The 23,963-nt window shown below is 32.9% G+C and overlaps 5 non-coding genes across 5 annotated transcripts; 4 read left to right on the forward strand and 1 right to left on the reverse strand.

Annotated features, from left to right (window-relative positions):
* The first annotated feature begins 18,740 nt into the window (after positions 1–18,740).
* Positions 18,741–18,836, forward strand: LOC112082442. Its single transcript, XR_002897117.1, has one exon. It is a non-coding gene; the product is annotated as a small nucleolar RNA snoR69Y (small nucleolar RNA).
* Positions 18,837–18,940: 104 nt separating this feature from the next.
* Positions 18,941–19,039, forward strand: LOC112082443. Its single transcript, XR_002897119.1, has one exon. It is a non-coding gene; the product is annotated as a small nucleolar RNA snoR69Y (small nucleolar RNA).
* Positions 19,040–19,101: 62 nt separating this feature from the next.
* Positions 19,102–19,193, forward strand: LOC112082449. The gene has a single exon (XR_002897124.1). It is a non-coding gene; the product is annotated as a small nucleolar RNA snoR53Y (small nucleolar RNA).
* A 61-nt stretch (positions 19,194–19,254) lies between these two features.
* LOC112082447 lies at positions 19,255–19,329 on the forward strand. The gene has a single exon (XR_002897122.1). It is a non-coding gene; the product is annotated as a small nucleolar RNA snoR53Y (small nucleolar RNA).
* A 3,451-nt stretch (positions 19,330–22,780) lies between these two features.
* LOC112082430 lies at positions 22,781–22,888 on the reverse strand. Its single transcript, XR_002897105.1, has one exon. It is a non-coding gene; the product is annotated as a small nucleolar RNA R71 (small nucleolar RNA).
* Between the last annotated feature and the right edge of the window lie 1,075 nt (positions 22,889–23,963).

Below are 23,963 nucleotides of genomic sequence, written 5' to 3' on the forward strand. Positions count from 1 at the left end.
GCAATATATATAGCTAGGGTTAACCCGTGATGATCAATCTTATATTACGAATTCTCTCCCTTTTACGATTATTATTATTAGCCGATATATCCTACATACATGGATCCTCATGAATTCCAAGATACCAATCATAAAAAGACTCGACCATTTTGAAAACCTAAAACTAACTTCTTAGTCACATTGATGTAAAGTATCAAATACTTCCATTTCTAATTAGAATTAGAATATATTACGATGTTTATATTTACGTATTCAATTTTGATAGACAAATATAAACTTGTATTTAGAAAATATACAAATCGTTTAAAAGTCTAATAAACTGGTATTTAGAGAATATATCAATCGTTTAAAAGTTTAATGTAACCGTTCAGGAATATTACATATTAAATAAAATCATTAATTGCCAAGACTTTATTGTTTAACAAACCAATGACATAAAAATGATGAAATAAAAAAGAGATAAATAGAATATTTGCTCGCATATACACTACTGAATAAGAACAAAAAAAACGACCGATAGCTGATCCAAGAAGTGAAACCAAAATAGAAGCATAGCATCGTCTAGTACTCAAGACGTACTCTATCTCCCAAACATATCCTCTTATGAGGATACCTACATTCACGAAAAGAAAAATAACAAAGACATCAGATCATCAAAATAAGAAATTAATAATCTACCAATATCATTAAAAACTTACTGCTCCAAGAAATCATCAACTTCTGGGATAGAAGGATTGAGCTCAAACGTAGTAGGATAAGTGGACGATATAGTAATTTTCCCTGCTTATATAAAGACATACATTGGATCAAAACAACTAATATATAATACCAAACATAATACGATAGTAAATTTTTTTATAAAAAAATACCTCCAAAATAATCAATGACTGCCCATCTTAGCACACACACAATCAAATCCTGACCACAGAGCCTTCAAGATGTGTAAAAATCTCTAGCCATCGTTCCAAAAACCACTAAATAAAAACAAAATAATATAATAAACAGAACTAATAATACACATTACTAAATCATACACAAATCAATAATTCTGATAAAGAAATACCATTTGTCCTTTAAAGAAAAAGTAACGATTGAATATGCACCCCATTCACTCTGATCAGTATACTGATCAGATATCAGACCAAGACAACTCGTAGACCGTTTCACATCCAAGACACAACCTATCAAATCTAAGAAATTCAACAAAAGTTAGACCAAATAATCATAATCATCAACATGATAATCAAAAACTAACGCTTATAAGAAAAATAAACACACCAACTAAGTAATCATCATCATGGACACGATCCAATATACTTTGGAAGTTCACGAAGTCAAAATATCTGTTTTCACATTGACGGGATGTCTTGTCAATGGTACTGGATGGTAGAAACACTATCTTGTAACGATGAGAGGTCGGTCTACAGCTACCATTGCAATCGATAACATCAAAAAGACTGATAACAATCCAACTTCCAACATCAACACGTGACTCAACACCAATCAAGTCGTTCCCTCGAGCAGTCGCTTGGATTTTAACACCCTTGAAAACAAAAAGATCATTATATAAGAACAAACGAATGTTTTTATAAATATGTTAAAAACACAAATATTTCTTTACATAAACCAACCACCTGTTCATCTGACAATATAACCTCAAAAGAAGAACGTTTTGAAATTAGCTCATGCGTCCACGTCTGTAAGACCTTAACAAAGATTGTACACTGAACTTTCGAAGGTCTTAAACGCGAGACACATCCTCCAAAACACATCGACCTAAGCGGAATAGTATAAGTCCAAGTAAGACCTCGGCAATCGGAGACACTAACATCTCTCGTGATAAGTATTTCAGACGAATCGACGTTAGGATGATCATCTACGCCATCACCATTTTTAGTCTCACCATCCAATCTAATACCATCATCACCATCACTATCACCATCAGACAAATCACCATTATTTTCATCATCTCCACTATCATCCCATGAATGATCACTCGAGCCATCAGAGCCATCAAAACATTCATCATCGTTGATATATCATCATCAGAATCATAATCATCTGTTTGATCTTTGTCAACAGTATCATCATGCGATCCATAATCAGAATCCATATAATCCTCGAAACCTAAATCTTCATCAGTTCCACGACCAGACAATACCTCAGTATCTTCAGAATGGGTATCATCAGAATCACCAACCACTACACAATTAAAACAAAAGTTTATCAATACATGATAGCGTAACATCAATCATGGATAAATAAAAACAGATATACTATGGTTTAGTATTCATATATACAATTAGCATCGCCGGATCCATTGTTTAGAAACCAAGCATTTCTCTGAAAATCCCAATCAAAGGGGTAAGGAGAGTGTTTGTTCGAACGTCCATGTCCACAAACTAATATAATAACATGCATGCATATTAAAAAACAAATTAATTAGGCCAAAGATTAATAATACAACGACAAAAATTAAAGCATCAGGGTATTCAGAATTACCTTTTCTACTTAAGATCTTTTCATCAGAAACGGATATACAAATCGCAGAACCATGATCTACGTAAAGCAGTAAAATATTAAACTTTATTATAAAAATATTATCTCAAAAAGTACTAATTGTGAAAATAAAAGTTAGCTCATCAAACCTTCAATTATAGGATTGTACGACCGCAGAACCCAAGATTTAATACCAGAATCCATGAGCAGCAAGATTTAATACCCAGAAATCCAATGAAGCAAGCTGGGGTGGGGGGATACTAATAAAGAAAATACAATTAGTTTAGTGTTGAGAAGAAATTTAAATACGATGGAGACAAACAATAACCTTTCTTTTTAGATATATCGGTGAAAACGTAAGGAGTTATGTAACGATAACCCGATATTCCGTTTCATCCATAATCCGGACTCAAGAGATCGGCAAGTTTCATCAAATGAAGAAGAATAACCGTCAGCAAGATCCGGGTTCACGGAACCTGATCATCGTATTAAAAAACATTTAGTATAATAAAGAGTATACACATCATTACTGAGCATGTGGGTTTAAAACATATATATCTGTTGATGCAGACGAAGCTTCCAAAGAAATCATAACTTTAGATAGATGAGCAAATCTGTAGTCAGAAGAACACATTGTTAGGATTGAATGCAAGTGAACAAATATCATGAAGAGCTTCAAAACCCTAGAAAATTTGATGACAAAACGTACAAAGCTCACAAACCAATTTATACATAGGAATAACCTAGAGTTTAGACGAATATGTATATTATTGAGTATTACGGATAAATACAACCCTCCATGAGAATATTTATATAAGATCAAAATTAACATTTTTTATTAATAAAATAAACCGATAAAGGTAGAAAGGATCTCATATTGATATAAACAAACAATGTTGCCATTTTACGATAAACACAACCCTCCATGCGAATATTTCTATAAGATCAAAATTAATATTTTTTATTAATAAAATCAACCGATAAAGGTAGAAAGGATTTCATATTGACAAAAACAAACAATTTTTCATTTTACGATAAAGAAAACATCTTTTTCAGATTATAACGGACCAAATATAAAAAAATATATTGAATAAATAAGGAATATTCCCAATTTTAATTATTAAAAGTTGAATTGGATAAAATTATATAAAAAATAAAAATATTATATAAATAAAAATTTACAGTTTTAAAATTTACACGACAAAGAATTCGAACCCGCGATATACGTATAACAAGAAAGATCTCCTAACCAATTGTGCCAGAATATTTTGTTCGTTGATTACGAAGCTGTTTTGTTTATATTGGTTTGTACTCGGATTTTCAAAAAAAACTTTGGGCCGCCTATATTCAGATTCAGTGCAAATCCATTAACGATCTCAATAAAAAATTTTATAAAAATTAAAAATTACCAAAAATCGTTAAAACCAATCAATTTAAACCAATCAAATTATAACAAACACCGACCAATCAGAAAGCTCAAAATTCATTAGTCAAAACGACATCCCAATCTGTGCATTGAACCACAGCTCGATTTACTTCGCAAATAATATAATGATTTTTTTATATTAATTTGGATCACTTTATGAAGAATGATATATATATATATATATGAATGCACATCAGTTAGAGAATCGATGTATCTACAATTTTTTGTTAACATTATTTAAAAAAATAATAAAAATATTAAATCAATAAAAAATGATGCTGATAATTTTCAATCAATAATAATATGATTTTTATGATTTTTAATATTTGTCCTATATCGACAACTAAGGTAAGAGATAAGAAGTTTTGTTGCTTATAAATAACTATACTTTGACTTTGAATTTTGGTAGATACAGTAGAAAATCTATAAATTTATATTCAATAAACTAATAAATTCAATTAAGTAACAAATGTTTTTGGTCTCAGATTTAAATTTTGACTTAACTCTCTAAATTAATAAAATTTGAAAATCCTTATATTATTAATTTATAGATTTTTTATAGTATTTAATTTAAATTTTGACTTAACTCTCTAAAATAATAAGCACAAGCCCAATTTTTTTCATATCGCATCTATAGCAAACTTTCTCGTTGTCTTTTTATTATTTTTTCGTTAAACTTGTCCATCTTAACTATTTTAAATGGATGATTCAATATTCGCTAATGGGAATAGAGATGATCTATTTGGACAAGTCTGATGGTTTATCATCACAAATTCATTATTTTGTTCACTAATATCAGAGGATTTACATCAACTCTACCTGTTGGGTGAGTCCTCCTTCTAGGGATTCAATCTCTCATTTGGCTATAACTCATTGCCAAAGATCTTCAAGATCTTTTCACGTGATATATTCAGAAAATTGGCCTTTTTTTATCTGAACTATGAAAACATCTTAAATTTATCCCTTTGTGACCAGTGCTATATCATACATCAACTTCTTAATAATTCAAATTTCATACTTACACTTTTGACTTCGTCCTAAAACCTACGAAACCCTACACGGTGTTAACAATCTGTGAACTCATGTTTACATGGCAGCCATGTCAGAGACGACGTTGTTTAGGGGTTGCGAAAATTGTTAAGTTTTAACAAGCAAAATGACGTCATTCTATCTCTAATGTCTAAACTACGTTGTTTTTGGATATTTTTTCTCTTCCTCTTTTATTCAACCTCTTGACACTCGATGATTCACCATTGATACTAAAAGAAGGTAAAAAGATATGGTTATATTACCCTTCTGTGTCAAGGATAACCCAAAGATAAAGCATTGTATCATCACCAAGTATCCAATAGAAAAGAGGAAGAAAAAAAATCCAAAACGACGTAGTTTAGACACTAGATATAAATAAAAGTCACTTTGCTTGTTAAAACTTAACAAATTTTGCAACCCCTAAACGGCGTCGTCTCTGATGTAGCTACCATGTAGACATGAGTTCACGGATTGTTAACAATACTATTTATGGTTTCGTAGGTTTTATCATGAAATTAAAAGTTTAAGTATGAAATTTAAATTATTAAGAAGTTGACGTATTATTTAACACGAGTCACAATTTCAGATATGAATTTAACATGTTTTCATAGTTCAGGTCGAGAAAAACAAGTTTCCTGATATATTCACTATATAAACCATCATTTGATGTGTTGGCTTAAAAATATCATGAACTCTCTTTTTTTCATCTGATATCGCTTTAACCAATTAATTTTATAATAAAAAGACTAACCATAATTTTAGTGGAAAATCTTTTATTTCAAGGAAAACCATTTTATTTAGTTTTTAAGGAAAACATAATAAATTAAAACTTATAAATTTATGAACATAATAAAAAAAATTAAAGTAATCATTGAGTAGTCTACCATATAAATGAGGATGCAAAGCCAGAGTGTATCATGAATTTGAGAAGACAGAGCCTACCATATAAATTAGGAGGAAGGATAACCTTACACTACATACATAATATAAAAATTTTAAAAATAATATAAATGTAAATCTTACCTACATTTTGATGAATGGATGAATGGAAAATCGAAGTTATGGTGTAGGAACGAGTAGAGAGATTACTGTGTGTGTATTATTAATTTGCTTGTGTTGTTTATAAACACTTGTATATTATAAGAGAGATAGAGATAGTTGTAGATGGAGAGAGTTTGATAAACCAAAGCTTTTTTCATCCACTTATGATTTCTCAATATATACAGGGAATAAGTTGGAGAAGCATGGAGATCCCCTACATCCACTTATCATCTTGCTATGATTATCAACAAAATTCTAAGAAACATAGTCAGCTCCATTTGATCAATAGATCTGCAATACGAGTCGGCTCTTCTCACTTGGTTGTCTTCTCACGACCAGGAAACTCAATAAGCTGATCGTGAAGTTCTGGTTTCTTAAAATATACTTTCTGTTTTCGATTACAATTTGCATTTTGATGTAAAAATGATTTTTTGAAAATAATTTAACATTCAATTAAAAAAAAAAGTTGGAAAAAGGTTTTGAATAATTTGGGAAGTACTTAAGTATTAGAACATTTCTTAAATGGGTAAATAATAGATAATTACAGATCCAATTTCAGAATATGTACATTGTTTTAAATTAAACTACAAAAGAAAGATGAGTTTCTGTTTTTTTTTTTCTTTCAAAAAATCAATATCTTTGGCCGAAAAAGATTAATATTTTTAAATTATCACATATCACCATGATTTGCTGAAAGGAAGTTTTGAATATGGGAGATGTTTTTTCTTCTCTCTCTACTCTCACTACAATCTTTCAGAGAGAGAGAGAGCACTTTTCCTGTCCATTTATAAATATTTCAATCAAAATTGGATCTTCTTTTCCATATAATACGAGAATAATTTTCGGCTTTGACTGATAATAAACTTCCAACATGGTTGGATTGTGTTGTTGCCCTCTCTCCTCCAACCTTTGGAACCTCTTGTAAGTGAGGCGACGTTTAGATCCGGCGTAAAGGTCTGTGATTTTTTTTTCTTCAATTTTTGGCATCATCCTCTCTTGATCGAGAGAACTCTCCCCCAGAATTCCATTGTGAACATACAAGGCAAAAGGATGAGTCCTGAGTTTCAGATGATCGGTGGTCATGCCTTAAGAAGTAGCTAGTTTTCTATTCAGTTTCTCATTGGATCTCAAAGGTGGAGACAGTAAACGAAGAATGAGCAGCAGCTTCAAGGTGGGTGCAGCCCCGATTAGAGTTTATCACGATTTGAACTCTTTGGATTTTGGTTCTATGGCGGAGCTCTGACTGTCGATGTATCAGCAGCATCTTCTTCCCATTGCCGACATTCAACTCAAAGCTTCCACGTGTTTCATAATTATCAACTAGGCGTTTGGTCCGCACCTTATGCGGGCATAGAAATTTCAATTTTATAAACCAAAAACTAAAAAGAATTAAAACTAACTATTTAAGAGATACATGAATAAAGCAAACCCAAAAAATAAACATTATCCAAAATTAAAGACAAAAATGTTTACTAAATAAGTGTATTGAACTCACAAACCAATTGAATTAAGACAAAATAGTTCTTCGTCTCCACATAATTGTTTTTCATCTTCTTCTTTTTACTTCTTATTTATTTTTTAGTTTTTCTTCTTTGTCATCCTTTCCTTATATTTCTTTATCCTCTTCCATATTTATCTCCACTTCTTCTCTCACACTTCTTCTTAGTTTTCTTTCATTTTCTTTTATTTCTTTTTCATTCTCCTCTTCATTCTATATGTCTTTTTTTACTTCTTATTCTTTAAGTTTTTTTGTCACATCTTCTTCTTGTTTGCTGTTTTCCTCATCTTCTTCATATTCTACTTCTTCTTCTTCTTCTTCATCGCATTCGTCTTCTTTGTTCTCTCTGACTTCATATTCTTCTTATTTTCCTTCATCACTAACATAGATTTAATATCATGTACCAAGAAGGTTTAACTCTCTCTACCGTTTCTCTTTCTCTCTTTCTCCTCTTTCTCTCTCTCTCTCTCTCTCTCTCTATCTCTATTTCTCTCCCTCACACTCTCTCTCTCCATCAACATGTGTCTGAAGCATCTACATGTCCCTGAAAGCTTTAACTCATTTTCTCTCTATCTCCCTCTTTCTCAAAATTCATCACCCGCTTCCCCTTCTTATTCTTCAATATTTTTCTTCTTGTCATAATTTTTCTTATTATGATTTTTCTTTTCTTTTTTTCAGTCTTCTTCTTCGTCTTTTCCTTCTTCTTTATCATCGACGTCGATTTTCTTATTCCTTATCTTTTTTTTCCTCTTCTTCATCGTCTACAACTTCTATTTCATTTCTCTCTTCTGATTTGACTTCTTCTTCTTCTTCCTCTGTTGTTTTGTTTTACTTTTCTTCCGATTCTTTATCTTTTGGTTTAGTTCTTCTTCGTATTTTTTCTTCTTCTTTTTTTATTTTTTATTCTTTCTTCTTCAATTTTGATTATTGCTCGGCTTTTTAATACTATATTTTTAATTTCGTTCATCATGTCTGAGTAGTTTTATTGTTGGGTCAAAGGGATTTTCGATGGGGATATATATGTTCGATGAGGATTCCATGAGCTATTGAAGCCGAATCCTAGAACTTTTTCTTCTGAATTTACTTTTAATGCATGTGAGTAGCGTCATGAACTACAACCTGATTCACATCCATGGTGATACGAAAGTATTCATCCGGTGTCAGATCTAGTTTGGGAGAGCAAAACAAACATAGGAGTGGAAACCTACCTATGGGCGATTTGTGAATGCTGACGATTCTTAAACATATTGAATGTTTTCTCTTCCAGGGCCAGAGTGGAAACTTACTGGTCAGGGTTGAGAGAGATAGTTGTCTATGACCACGACAGTGTCGTATTCATATGTCCGTGACTCGAGTTCGAAAATGTTTAACTAGGATCTTATTAAATCTACCCTTTAGCAATGTTTTGAATCGTTCATACCCCGGAGAAAACTTCCCTGAAACCCAGCACCTCTTTTCTATTGATTTTCCCAGATTTCATTTCAAGCTTTAGTTCATAATTTTCATTCTCTTAATCGATTTTTATTTAAGCAATTAAGTTTAGCCGTTATTCTCGTTTTTTGTCGATTTCATTAAGTTTAGTTATTAGGTCATTTTAATTCTCGTATTTTCTTGTTAAGATTAGTTTTTACATTTTAAAGACACCACCAAAACCTTCACAAAAATCGTCTGGTTCTAGACTTCCTTACTTTATATTTCTTTTGAAGGCTTTTGCAGGAAAGATCTTTCTTTTCTGTGGATTCGATCCCTAAGTACTACAATCGATCAGCTGTGCACTTGCGGCTATTGATTTCATTTAGGGTAAAACTTGACAACCCTCACGCAGACACACATCACATATGCATGTCAATGAAAGAAAAAAAAAGATCAAAACTAGACAACTAAACTATCTAGAATCACATCTAATGAAAACAAATGTTTCTAAATTGATACCTGCATAGGTGAACCCATGCCTTGTCCACCATTGTATACTCCAACCTTAATGAAAATTGTTAGCAAAACAACTCAAACCTAAACAAACACTCTAAAAGTACTCCTAAAGACAAAGGAGATTTCAATATCAACGAGTTTTCAAACAAGTCTGGCTAACCCGTAAACCGATTAACGAGTTACATTAACCTTGATTATCGATGAAATCAGACCTGATTGAGGTTCGTTCGCCGTCTTTTGGTTTCTCTTCAGCTTCAAAACCTCAATCTCATGACATGAGAATGAAAGTAAAGTAAATAAAACAAGTATAAGAATTAAATAAAATCGAATGATGGAATTACATTTAGGGTTTCTGAAGTGTGAATCGGGGATACATTTGCATTTGCGTCGTCTAGTTTCAGCTGAATTTGACCACCGATTTTGCCTCAATCGCCGGAAACTTTCGGTAAAGCGTACAAATCTCAAAATCGGGAATGGAATTCGAACAGGAATCAAGCTGACGATGAGCACGAGCAAACCCCGAAAACGACACTGAAGGTGATAGAGATTTCCGACGATGTGGGTATCGCAGACGTGAGAGGAATCGGCCGGATGAATTCGATATTGTTGCCGAGGAGATCTCGATAACCCTATAAGTTTCTATTTTTTGTTCACCCGACAAAATGGTTTTTTTTAGTAGACAGAATGTTATAGGTTTTGTCTAAAACATAGTTATTTTTACCAAGTGTTGGTGGGCATAAGTGTTTTCTGTGAGCCAATGCTCTTTTTTGTTTCCGCTCCCATTTTTTTACAGTTTAGCATTTTTAAAACGTTATATCAGAGTACCGAATTTTCCAAATGACTTTTAATAGCAGTTACAAATATTACGCTATATCAATAGACATATTTCTTGTAGTGAGAGAATGATAAAAAAATTTTCAAAAATATATATTAGAAAAAAAAACCTGCGTGTACACGCGAGTAATCTAAAGATAGTGGGTCGACTTATATATGTGGTTGTTACGCACCCTGAATTGTTTTATAGCATTTACGTTCTTTCTCAATATATAAATGATTTGAAAATCAATCACTAGATAGCGGCTCTATAGACTGTTTGCTACTTAATTTCTAATTATGACCAATGTATGTTACCTGATCAAACTATGATATGCATTTATATGGATTGTGTTATATAGATTGGGTTACTTGCCCCCATATCCTCCGTTCAACTACGAGCGAGTTCATATATTTAGGAAACTCACTGATTGCTTAGAAGAAACAAAAAAATTCAATAGTTAGTTAATCATTTGCGGAAGCAGGATATAGGGTCATGGATTTCATAACTCAAGAGCTTCTTTGGTTGAAATGTTTTCTTATAGATATTAGTCTTGATCAGGTTCAATCGATGCCTGTTTCCTTTGACAATAAATTCGCGATTCAATTGGCTGTTGATCATGTCTTCTAGGAGCGAACAAAACATTTAAGGATTCACTATAGGTTTTTCTAATCATTTAAGCTCGACTTTGTTAAGTGGTAGCACTTCTGCTGCATATAACTTAAAAATTGTAACTTGAAACAAATGCATGTCCGTTGATTCACTTTAAAACAAACTTGAAACACAACGTACAACACTAATCATGTATACACGCTTTGTCTTCATAATAGATAACAACTGTCTTTTTTTTTAACTTTACTCCACACATAACCTTATTTTGATTTTACTTTTTGTAACCAAATTGAATCGACGTACGATTGATGTAAATAAGTATTTTAATAAATTATTTTTTATTTCATTAGATTCGTTACTCAAGAAAATTGAAAAGTAAAGAAATATAATTCAACATACAAATTGCAAAATTATTAAGGAGAATCTTTCTCTTATTTATTGCAACAACATTGAGCATTTTGAGGACCAACAATCCAACACGCTCCATTATGGAAACCTCTTCCTTGTTCCTTGACAATCTTTTTGGCATTCATAAGCTCCATACCTAGATCCATCTTGACGGAACCCACATTTAATATCAAGGCAGTTTTCGGGGTCTGCACATATACAATCATACATTAATATTTTGATTTTACGTATAATATATACTAAGACTTAAATAATAATTATTACACACTCAATGTCCAGGATTAATGGCTATTATCAACTCAATATGCAGAAACAGTGGGAAACAGGATCAGCACTATCCAAGGCAAAGACAACAGATTTGAAGAAGATCACACCATCTGGCTCGCAACAAGACACTAAAATTTTCATGAAATGTTTTCTCTTGGTTCAAATTTAAATTTAAGGATGCACTTGATGTAACAGACAATGTTTTTTTTTGTTCGTGAATAAATTTAACATTCCCTACAAAAAAAATGCAATTTCAGAAAAATTGTTGTTCAACTATTGCTATTAAATTATCAAAAATAAATAAAAAATAACAATATAAATTATGTTTGTAAGAAACAACATACGTGCGAAAGCTTCCGCCAAACCTTCGTTCTTTGACAATGAAATTGCGAATATTACTACAAGAAAAAATGTAACAAGGTGTTTTGTGAAGCTCATTGTTTTAGTATTATTTCTATTGAAAAGTAGAGTTATTTCTATAATGTTGTAGTTCTTCATGAAAAGCTATATTTATATGAGGAATATTTTTCCTGGTAAATTACAAAATTACTCATATTTTATTTTTAACCATAAATAGATCTTTTATATTTGCTAATAAAAAATTAGTCAAAGATATTAAGATTTTTGAGTATATTCGCATGATTTAAATTATTTTATATCATAATTATTTGGTATAAATATTATTACAATCAAAGTTATTCTGGCATATTTATAACAATATTTAAATGTATAGACTTACATATTTTATTTTGTGTTTTTCTAACTTATATTATGACTCAATGCAAAACAATTTTTTTTGTCAACCAAATTTATTATATGTCAAAAATGGACTGACTTGCAAATGGTATTCGAAGTCCATCACCCATACAATTGTTAAAGCCCAATCATAACCTACAAACAGAAGATAACAATAGATCTAAAGTAAACACGTGTCCCAGAGTGGACATCTCTAATCTCACCACGTGTTCTCTCTTATATTGTTGGAGATGAGCAGCGCTTCACCGAAACCTCCTCCCGATGAGTTTCGAGCAGGTTGAAGCCGATGAAATCAAACTGATTTCACTCAGTTCTTGCCCAAAACTTTTTGAAAACCATTTGATTAGTCCTTCTTTGGAGATAAAGTCCTTCCACAAAAAACAAACGAAATCGCAGATGGTAGAAAATCTTCTAACCACCAACAAAATAACTTCTGATCGTCTTTAGCTCGAGACCCAGCACCCTCCACCTTGACTAAGGCTCTTCAATAGGGTATTTAGGGAGAAATTTCTCCTAGTCAAGAGAAGACAAAACCAAATTTAGGGACGAGATTCACCATCATCACCGCCTCACATAAGAGGAGTAAAGCTGTAGAAGAAGACAACTCCAAACAATCCGGTCAAGCCGGAATTTTATTATCCGATCAAAGTCTGAAACACAGAAACCGATATAAACGAAAAAGAAACTTCGATCAAATGATCGGAAGTATGGGAGAAAAAGCTTCGTCTCTCTGTGAAAGATGTGAAAGAGAGATCACAGAGAGCGAAGCAAAAAACTCTTAATCACCTCTTCAATCGCCCTAAGGAGAGAGAAGAGAGCGAAACCCCATGCAAAACAATAATCAGCACATTATTGACATTAATTAATTTTTATATGAATTTTGACTAAACTTATTTACAAAACAACTAAAACATATTTTTTTGTTTGTTTGTTTGTAATATTGCAGGCTTCAATCAAAAATGAGTTATAAGTCCTTTCTCTTCATGTTTAAAAGTGATTGGAAGTTAATCACTAATTTCAAATTACAAATAAATGAAGAGGCGATAGCTACAGCAGTCACATAAATTTTATATGTCACTATTGTTAGAAGTATTTTTCTAAAACAAATAATCAATTTGTGGAATTTGAATCTTTGGAAGATAATCATAACATCTCTCCAAAAGATATGAAAAATTTGTGTAGTTTATATATTTGTATGATTATCAGAACATATCTATAAATCATTTAAAGACTAATGGTGATTTTCTTAGTTTATTCTAATAATTGTGTTTATTTATTTTCATTGATATTTGTATTGGAGTAATCATTAATTTTAAATAGACTTAATGAGAGCTCTTGGATCAGACCTATCATGCTTTTGATGTTGACACATAAAAAAAATTGTGATGAAATGTGAAAAGTATATCTTTTGAAATTATAATTTTATATTTTATAATTTATATACTATATTGTTCTAAACTTTTTGAAATCTAAAATATTAGTTGATATATTTTTTCTTTTTGTCAACAATATAAATATCTAAAACAGTTCAAGAATGCAAACCAGAGGCACAGCGTTTATATATGCAATATCATAAAGGTAGGCACGAGCATTTCAGGCTAACTTCCTTCTTTAATTTTTACGAATTCCTCAAATATACTATGAAAGCATGCCACTGCTTTGGTGTAAACACCATCTATACCCGCTAAGAAGAGTGTTGTAAAAACTAGGTTTGGAACGAAGCCGGATATCCGGATTTTTCAAGGTATCCAGATAAAGATCCGGATCCACCGGATAATCAATTTTCCTATCTGGATCCGGATCCGAAAACTCCGGATATCCGGTTTGAACCGAATATTTACGGATATCCGGTTTCATTGAATTTTTTTTTAAAAAGTCTTTAATTTTTAAAATTATAATAAAATAACATAGATAACTAAAATGTATTATCAAAGCAGAATTTACAAATAGCAAAAATTAAAAAGCATTCAAGTAGCATTCAAATAACACAAAATTTAAAAGTTTACATAGCAAAAGAGAAAATAGTAATAGAGAAGTTAATTTATCTTCATGTCCATGTGCTATCCATTTTCTTGTTCTTCTCTCACAATCTGAAATAGAAATTATCATGCAATATGAATTTCAATCATATGTAAAGGTTTTAAACCAAAAACAATTTTCATACATAATTAAAACAAAAAAAATGAATGCATGTCCAAAAATTTCTAAACTGATTCTTATCTCATCTAAACTTCATACTCAAAAATAAATAAATATTACTAAAAAATAAATAAATATTTAGCAAATGGATAACGGATAACAGATATCCGGTTTCAAAATTTTCTATTATCCGAATCTGTATCCGAAATTATCTAATACTTAATTTCACTATCCAGATCCGAATCGAACTACACATATATTCGGTTTTTACGAATCGGATATGACCGGATACTGGATTGGAGACCGGATACTGGATCGGAGACCGGATACCGGATAATAATTCTAGGGCTAGTAAAAACTATGGTTTTAACCCTAGATATAAGCTGCAAGACCACAATAATCACAATAGTATTTAGAAGTCAAATCCACTAGAGACCCAGAAATTGTAACACTACGAATTATGAGAGATGAATCAAGCAAAAACGAAAATAGAAATTGTTTGTGTGGTGATCATTAAATTGCAAGTGAATAAACTTAAAGCAAGTAAATAACTTTGTAAGTATCAATAGAGATTGTGTTGGGCGCCAGAGAATTCACAGGAAATATTATAGAACGATTAAATCAGATAAATTAACAAGAAATCTCAATAGATATTTTCTGGAACTCGAATCACGACTGAAATATTGACATACTCCTGCAGCGCCAATTACTATACCTAAACAACCTAAGTCACTAAACTTCCTCAGGTAATCAAGAAGTTAAATATGCATAAATAGTCAAGATTCGATATAGTCACAAATCTTCATTAACTACACTCGCGCAGGTTACGACGCTTTGCTCATCCAAGTGAGTTCAGGTGATTTATCAAGGTTTTAGAAAATGAATCTGCGTAAAAGCAGTAGCTAGATGGTTCATCAAACATTTATTTCTATTTTATTCATTGAAGCATCCCACACCCACACTGGTGAGACCTGAATCACACAACTCACATTCCATTGAATTAATTGGTTTTAATGACCTCATTTTAATGTATCTCGTGACAAGTTTAAAATAAAGGATTTGGCCATAAAATTTTATTTTTTTGGTATCAAAGTGTAGAAGTAACAAGATGTGTAACAAATAATTGTAGAGGAAAATATGCTTTGGACACTAATAGAGTTCATGAGCAAAGAGACTTTGTGGAAAAGATATTTTCTGTATTCGATCAAAACTCAATGTACAAAGTATATATATACATCTATCCTAAACCAACTGAACCGAGAAAATTAAATACAACTAATCTAACCGGTATTTACAATGTTGATACCCCCTCCCCCTCAAGATGTGGATTCATAGATATTTTGAAAACCCATCTTGGATATGTTTTCCCGAAATAAAGAAGGGTATAAGGCCTTTATCAAGACATCAGCAAGTTGATTCCCTGTTTTGACTTACATAGTCTTGATAATTCCCAAATCAATAGCTTCGCGGACTTTGTGGCAATCAAACTCGACGTGTTTGGTTCTCTCGTGGGAAACCGAATTGCTCGCAATGTGTAGAGCCAAGGTGTTGTCACAATTCAAGTAAGCTGGAGGTGAGAAAGGCACACGAAAAGCTTTAAGAAGTTGACTAAGCCAGATCAACTCTTTAGTCGCCATACACATTGCCTTGTATTCTGCCTCCGGAGTGCTCAAAGACACAATGGTCTGTTTCTTGGACTTCCAAGAGATTAAAGAATCTCCAATGAACATTGCATAGCCCGTTACTGAATGTCTAGTGTCCGGGCAGGCTCCCCAATCAGAGTCAGAGAAACCATGTAAATCAAAGTTAGCTTCATTCCCACGTCTTCTTCTTCAGTCTCCAATTTAAGGCTTTTGCCTTCTTTTTCTGCCCCAAATTCTTCATCTTATTTTTCCTCATATTTTTCTTCTTCTTCATCATCATCTTTGACTTGTACTTTTTTTTCTTCATCGTTTTTTATCCTCATATTTTCCTACTTCTTCTTCATCGTCTATGACTTGTACTTTTTTTCTTCTTCCTTTTATATATCTTTCAATTTTCGTATTACTCACCCTTTTCTTTCATCTTCATCATTGTCTTTGACTTCTTCTTCACCATCTTTGTATTATCTCAGTTCTTCTTCTTTTTCTATTTTTATGGTTTTTCTTGACCTCTTTCTCATCTTCACCTACTTCATTTTCCCATTTCATCTTCTTTCATTTTTTCTTCCGGTTTTCTTCTTTAACTCCAACATCTTTTTTTCATATCCTTATTCTTCTTCACTATTTCGTGTTCTCATCTGCTTCTTATTCTCCATAGTTTTATTCAAATTCGTCTTTTTGAGTTCTAATCATTAACTACGTTTTCTTCTTTATACTTATACTTCTAAGTTATAAGAATTATAGGTGAAAAAAAGTAAGAGCAATATATATGATTTATTAGGAAAACTATTTGTACGTCTTTTTATCAATAAATAAGAATTATGAATAGGTAAAAATAAGAACAATATAGAAATTATGAATTAGCAAAAACTAATTAATCGTTTATTTTTTTGTGATTAATAAATTTAGAAAGTACATTAGGGAAAATAATTAAAATCCAAACACAACAAAAAATCTTAGAAATTGTTAAAATAAGATAATTAAGGAAAATAAATCAAAGACAATGCAAAGAATTAATGAAACTTGTACTAAAAAACATTGAATGGATCTCCAAACACGAAAAGGATTCATCATAGAACCTGCAAGTAACAAAGCAGTGTACATCATTTGAAGAGAGGAGCGGGAACCCATTGACTTGCCTCAATTGCTTCGACATACTCGGTATCATCGTGAATTAAACCCAAAGCATAACATGCATCTTTGAAAGTAGGGTGGACAACACCATTAATTGTTTTTATATCCATATAAATACATGGATCGTGAACGACATGCAATGAAACCCTCAAGTAGTAGGCTTCGCCAGGGTCAGGGTTACACTTGGATATAAGACTCAGTCTGGAGTTGCCGCAAAGACGGGGATGCCATTAATGTTCTTACAATACCAACCCCAGTGGGTCGGAAATGCAGAATACATATACGATATGACTTCAGGATAGTCCTAATTACACTTCAACTAACCTGTAAATTTATCATTGTAAACATCAGCAGAAAAATATTCATCTTCTGTAAAAACGATTTGAGATGGAGGCAGATGATATGGCAAAATCTGAGGATCACGGAGGGGAAGATTGCTAGTCACTATAGAAAATTCATAAAATTTTTGAAGGAAAGAACTATTAGGCCATTGATTTACATAAGAAGAACGTATAGAAGCAGAAAAAAAACATTTAAAGCACGAACTAAAATAAAAAAACATAAATTTTTATTTACCTGACGATCCTATTGTAAGGCGGGAGATGAAATATTCAATTAGCGAAGTATGAAATATAAAAAAATAGTAAGTTGTCATTACGGAAATGAATAAATAACATTATATATCGATTTTTAAAAAAGACATAGATGAATTTTTTAAAAAGATGCTAGACCTTAGAAGACAGAGGTTGTATGTAAGAAAACATGAAGACCGAGAGAAGTATATATAGCCAAAATATCGGTGGCCCATAACAAGAATCAGTGGCTTGAGCCGACTTTGAGATTAGTGGCCTATAAACAAAATCGCTGGCCTATAATCGAGGGAAAAAGATATGTCACAGGTATTTCCATGTAGGATTAATAATCGACCTATCAGAACAAATTAAAATGTCACTTAGTATTTTTTTAATAATGATACGTAGGACAATCGCTGTGAAGACGACACATCAAATTTTTGACCTCGCAAATAATAGTATAGATAGTATAGATAGATCCTTATTTGTTTTGATTTTGGTATAATTGGGCCTCTTTTGTAAAGTTTTGGGCTCGAAAATTGTTGTAACCTGCTCGTTTATGGGCTTCGATATAAACCAAATAGTTGTAAGAAAAACAAAAAACAAAAACTAAGTTTTATGGGCCAGATAAAATTCTAAAAAGGCCTGATTGTTTAAAGCCGAAAAACAAAATGGCGTAGCTTAAAATTACGGCTCGGGATATGAAAACCCTAGTTACTCTTTGCCGTCTTTATAAATCTCTTTTTGATAATTTTTAGCACCAGCGTCTCTCATGTTTTGATCTCTTCAATTTTCTATCTACCCTTTACTCTAGTCGTCGAATTTGTAATTCGATTCTCCGTTGTACTTGAATCTATTGATTTTCGTTTCGATTTCGACTCTCGATTCACTGTTTCAAAATCTCGGTTTTGATTTCTTCGTTTATTTATCATCGGAGTTTATTTGGTCACTATGTTAATACTTAGGATATTAGGGTTCTTACGGTGATGATGATAACATATAATCCCAGCTCTATGAGGCCTTTTGTGGTCTAGGAGTATAACTATGTTCATACATTTATCTGAGCCTTGGAATCTGAGTTTTCGTATTTATTACTTAGTTTCCACTGATATAGTTTTTAATTATGTCTTTATTCGTTTTTGTATTTAACTGTGTTGATATAATGTTTTTTAGGGTTTATGCTGCGATGATGATAACACATTATACCCAGCTCATTATGAGGCCTTTTGTGGTCAAGGAAAATAACTGTTTTCTAACATTATTCTGAGCTCTTAAACCCTAAAATTATATGGTTTTGGTAATTTTTCTCTATATAATCGTAACTTTAAATTTTTCTTGTTCCCTGTGATGATTTAAAATCAATATCATGCTAATGTATACCTGATAAAGTTTTTTTTATTTGATTTGTAAGTGATTTTCTGAGGGAACATTTATGTTTAAAATTAAGAGTATTTTTTTGGTCTGCGAGTATGATCTACTGAAAGCAAATAATTCCCTATGATGGTTTTAACCATGCTAATACTGAGTTCTTATGACTGATTCAAAGTTAAGTTTCTGAGGGAATTTATAAATATTTTTACACAGATTTTGTATCTAAATCAAACTTATTTTCAAATAGTTTCAGCATTAATGAATATAATATGTTGATATACATCAAAAGTACTGTGCACGGATACGTTTTGCTCTACTTGTATGTTGGTGACATTGTTATTATTAGTAGCACTAAAGACATGATCAGTCAAACAAAGATCTTACTAAGTAGCAAGTTCAATATAAAAGACGAGAATAGTCAATGTAATTCTAAGAATTAAATATTTAGACGCTGTGATGTACTAATACTGTCTCATTCCAATTTCCCTTCATTAATAGATATCTTATCACGTTTGAAATGTTCCACCTTACTAGACCACTAGTTATTTTGATATGTGAACCACTGAAAGCTACTGCTCGATGATAATAAGGGTTTTTCAAGGCTCTTGTGGGTTCAATTCCCCTTGTGTTGTAGCACAAAGAGTTATCAATCCATAAATGTGGTGTTTAGTACACTAATCTGTTAGATTTGTATCTTAATCCAAGTAAACAAGTGATTTGGTTTCAAACAAGTGACATAACTAAACTAAACAGGTCTAAACAATGATCAAACAAAACAAAGCAAGCAATAACAAGATAATGATATGAAAATGATGAAAACATGGAGTTGTAGACATAATAGTTGGCTAAGGTGCATAAGTGATCAACCAAGGTGCTAATGACAATATAAAATATAATTGAAGCAACTTTTCCAAGCATTAAAACACAAATCAGATTATTACTCATACTCAATCATCATTGGAGACATAACAATAAAACAACATTATAAATCAATCTTAAAATGTCATATGCATATAACAAACATTCCCATGGTAGTAATGCATAAACCTTTAAAATAGTTGGTTCAGGCACTTCATCAAACATCTTTTGGGTGGATGAAACGCCTAAGATCTGGGTTAGAGAGATCATCTAAAACCCAGCATTAAGATCAAGTATTTAGAGAAATGAAAACATAAATCTAGTCCTAAGCACCCTAATCTAACACTATTGCACTGTAATCTACATATATAGAACTTCATTAAGATAACTACTCACTAATCATGATTAACACACTTAATCATTTGTAAGATGTGTTGTTAATCATGACTAGAAGCTTTGAATGATGGGAAGAGATGATAAGATGTAAAGAAACTGCTTTAAATCTGATTAAACTCAAAAAGATATTCTTCACAAATGATAGTTTTTACATAAAAGAGGCAAGTTCTAAAAGAGGATAAAAGGTAAGTAGGGTTTGGCACCCTAAAATGTATATATATTGATGAGTTTGGATCGGGTCAGCCTAGGAAAAACTGGGTACTGACCCGGCTTTGTTGAGTCCTGGATGGTGTGCCTCAAGGTCCAGTCCCAGTTTCCAACTCGCGGCATGCATGTCGAGGCACAAAAATCTGGGTAAAAGCTCAAGAACATGCGTTGCCTTGGCTTGATTCTTCTCGAGGCATATGAGCCGAGGTGATAACAATGTATTTTGACCACTTTTATAGATCATATTAATGTGTTATGCAGGTGTTTTAACTCTGTTTTCAATGGTTTTAAAGTGTTTTCAATGTTTTAGAGTTTCAAAAGACTTTTCAGAAAACTTGGGCAAAAGATATGCAATTTGGAACAAATGAGCAATTTTGGATAAATGCAGACCGTCAGAAGTATGACAAGCGATGAAAACCTTTTCACCGTCCGATCACCCTCAACATTTGAGACAACATAGAGGATACAACCAGCTTTCTAATACACTTGGTTTGGAAACAATCCAACGGTTAGATCGTCAGATACTCCCGATGCAATAAAGACAAAAATGCAGTCTCGGAAAGACAGTTTCCCCACGGCTAAAGCATGTTTCCCCACGGGTAGGAGCACCATGACCACGGCCAGACAACGTTCACTTCCCAGACGACCTAATTAAAGCCCAAGTCGATTCTCTTTATTATTTTGAAGCCCTAAGTATTAAGGACAACTCCAGAAGCTATAAATACCCTCTTTAGGTCATTCTAAAGGAGGATACGACAGACTTACAGAGAGAGAGAGAGTGGAGAGATTTTCGTGTGAAACCCTAGGGAGGCCGCCGTCTTCGAAGAGGAGCCGTCGAGGAGAGCATCATAGCGCCTCCATCTGCGACTCTGTTCTTCGTTTTTCTTCCTTGTTCTTTTTAATTTCCTGCAACTTTCAACACTTCGTGATGATTGTTTACAGTATGTTTAAGTAGTTTCCCAGTTGGGTTTAAAGGGATTTTTCAAAGGGAAATTTGTGTGTCTTATCTATGAATCGATAGATTTAAGATTTATAATTGTCTAGATGTTCTTCGTTTACCTTTAATTATACTGTGTGATTCTCTGATGGCCACTTAGAAGCCGATCTAGATATAATTTATTGCGAAAGCTTTCATTGATTGGCTGACCTAGGGTGAAACAAGCAATGATTCTATAGGTGTGGAAATCTACCTATAGATGAGTTGTGAATGTTGATGAGTCTTGTTCAACTATTGCATCTATTCCCTTCCAGAATCAGAGTGAAAACCTACAGGTCAAGATTGGGAGAGATAGTTGTTTAGTACTGCAAAAGTAGGCTATTCATACTTTCGTGGCTCGAGTTCTAGAACATACATAGTTTATTACCTTTATCATTTACTTAATTTTGACATAGGTTTAGTCCATGAATCCCTGTGAATACTCTTAAGTCACATCCGTTTTTTATTGTCTACAGCCTTTGATTTTATTCGCCTTTTTACTTGCTTTCACTTGCTAGATTTTAATTGCTTTTTACTTGCTTTTTAGTTTAGATTTAGTGACAACCAAAACCAAAACCCAAACCCAAACCTATTTAGTTCTAGTCTGATTTAAGCATTAGTGTGAATTCGTACTGAAACAACTAAGTCTTTGCGGATCGATACCCTAGGTGCAGACATTTAGGGAATACAAATTTAAAACCTGAATCTTAGTAAAAACGACCAACCCCGTTTACAATCGCATCAAGTTTTTGGCGCCGTTGATGGGAACTTTGATTTGTTTCATTGCATCCCAGCTTCAATCCATTAGAATACTTGTTTACTTTTTCTTTTGAATTTTCCAGGTTACTCGACAATGGGAGACCGGTAACATGTTCCCAAGACTCTCAGGGATCTACCATATCGTGTGCATGGTGACCTGATTGAAGATGACCTGAGCGACGATGAGCTATTCAACCAGCCTTACCAGAGGATGAAAACCCGAAATATGGTTATTCATCCGAACACCCTATGGACCATATCAAGACGTTCGAAGAATTATGTGCAACCATTACAGCAAATGAGGATTACTACAAGTGTATTCTTTTCCCATTCTCTTTGAGAGACAATGCCAGCAAATGACTAAAATTTTTCGAACCTGCTTCACTAAAAACGTGGAAAGAGTGTAAAGCGGCTTTCCTAAATCGCTTTTTCACTAGAAATCGTTCAAATCTCTTAAGGAACAAGATAAGAACTTTTGAAAAAAAAGAAGATGAAGATCTTTTAGATGCTTGGGAGAGATTTTGAGAATACCAAAGAGATTGTCCACACCACGGATATTCCGACGAATACCTGATGGGTATCTTCTACCGAGGCGTAACTCAAGAATTACAACATTCTTTCGACACAGCAAGTAATAATGGAGATTTCTCCACTAGATCCGTAGAAGACGCGCGTGGTTTCATCTACAACCTGGCAGGATGTATTCGTAACCAAGCAATCTTTGGCAAATCTGCACTTCCTGAGAAGAAAGAAGAGATCTCGAAAGTTATGAAGTGTCTCCATCAAATAATGAGTCAACTTGGATTGCAACAACCAAACAAAGTACACAATACGTGTAACTTTGATGGCTGCAACAACCCAATGGATTCTTATAATCAAGAGATGATGAACACTGAAGAAGTCTATCAAATTCAAGATTTTCTTTCATATCTGATCACCGCGGGTACATTCATTCGGACCGCGGCCAAGAGAGCTTTCACCACGGTCGTCCTTTCCTGACTGAAACACCCCATCCCGAGCTATAAGCCCGTGGAGGTTATTCCCGTTCGGACCGCTAATTGGCTCCAAACCATTCAGTCCATTTTAGGGTCATATCCTTAAATCAATCCAACTTCGATATGTATATTCTGATATTCATTAACTTAGAGTCGATATATAATAAAAAAGTAAGAGAACAGATATTTTATTGATATAATAAAGGATTCAATATAACTTAAGAGTTTGCATATAAGCTATTATAAGTTCGCATAATCCTATCTATCTGTTCTACCACACCACCCATCATCCTTGGCTAAATGGTCCGTGCGCCTATCCTTTTTCCTTCCCGCGTTCATCGCTTCCTAAAAACCAGCCATATAAATATATGTATTCCTTTGATTAACTATCATGTATGTGCATGCAAGCAATTTATGCTTTAATACCTAGCCCTTTTATTCGTCCTTGGGACATGTATTCTATCCGGACCGAGGTTGGCTTCGGATCCAGCCGAGTCTCGATGGATTCGGTTCCATCTCCGAGTCGCTCGGCGGTTCGCGCCACACCCGGCCCCGACTATTACTAGCATCTAGCACCAGATATATCTCAATTCCAGGCCGGCGGTTTTCGTGACTCTTAACCAATCCACCCGCTTGA

The sequence above is a fragment of the Eutrema salsugineum genome, unplaced genomic scaffold, assembly GCF_000478725.1.
Source record: "Eutrema salsugineum unplaced genomic scaffold, Eutsalg1_0 scaffold_8, whole genome shotgun sequence".
NCBI lineage: Eukaryota > Viridiplantae > Streptophyta > Magnoliopsida > Brassicales > Brassicaceae > Eutrema > Eutrema salsugineum.